General features: G+C 38.9%; 1 pseudogene; it reads left to right on the top strand.

The window, feature by feature from the left end:
* Window positions 1-262: 262 nt before the first annotated feature.
* LOC120610684 (peptidyl-prolyl cis-trans isomerase A-like) lies at window positions 263-752 on the top strand (annotated as a pseudogene).
* Window positions 753-1074: the final 322 nt, after the last annotated feature.

Here is a 1074-nt window from a genome sequence, read left to right as displayed (position 1 = left end):
CAAATCTCCATGTTGCCTATTCTTTATATCCTTCCTTATTCATAGGGGTTTGGTTCATCTAATCTTCAGATGGTTTTCCAGGTTGATTGTTCTATAATTTAGTTGTAATTTTAATGTGGTCATGAGAGGAGGCAAGCACAATGTTTTCCTATTCTGCCATCTTCACTAGACTCTGAGATTAAATCTTAAAAGTAGTCATCTCAAGAAAAAAATGTAACTGGCATTGCACACACCACCATCTTGGAGCAACCCATGCCCAGTCATGGTCAACCCCACTGTGTTTTTCAACCTCGCTGTTGACAGCGAGCCCTTGGGCTATATCTCCTTCGAGTTGTTTGCAAAGTCCCAAAGACAGCAGAAAACTTTCATGCTCTGATCACTGGGGAGAAAGGATTTGGTTATAAATGTTCCTGCTTTCAAAGAATTATTCCAGGATTTATATGCCAGGGTGGTGACTTCACATACTTAATTGCATGTGTGGCAAGTCCATCTATGGAGAGAAATTTAATGCTGAGAATTTCATCCTAAAATATACAGGTCCTGGCGTCTTGTCCATGACAAATGCTGGACCCAACACAAATGGTTCCCAGTTTTTCATCTGTATTGTCAAGACTGAGTAGTTGGATGGCATACATGTGGTTTTCAGCAAATTGAAAGAGGTCATGAATTTTGTGGAAGCCACGGAGTGCTTTGGGTCCAGGAATGACAAGACCAGCAAAAAGATTACCATTGCTGACTGTGGACTATTCTAATAAATTTAACTTGTTTTATCTTAACCACAAGACCATTCCTTCTGTAGCTCGTGAGAGCGCCCCTCATTCCACCCTATAATCTCTGTGCTCTCATTGCAGTTTGTTGTGTTCCAGATTTTCCTTGTCCCTCTAAGTCTAGCTGGGTTGCAGAGTTAAGTTTGTGATCATGAAATAAAAGCTAAACAACAACAGCAACAAAAATGTAACTAAGTCAGGTGATAAATACTAATTAGACTTATTGTGGTGATCAGTTCTCAATATATACATATTTAAAATCCTATGTTGTACACCTTAAACTAATACAATGTTTTATGCCAACAAA

This window comes from Pteropus medius, unplaced genomic scaffold, assembly GCF_902729225.1.
Source record: "Pteropus medius unplaced genomic scaffold, Ma_sr-lr_union100, whole genome shotgun sequence".
In the NCBI taxonomy this organism is placed as follows: domain Eukaryota; kingdom Metazoa; phylum Chordata; class Mammalia; order Chiroptera; family Pteropodidae; genus Pteropus; species Pteropus medius.
This window is presented reverse-complemented; position numbering and strand designations above follow the sequence as displayed.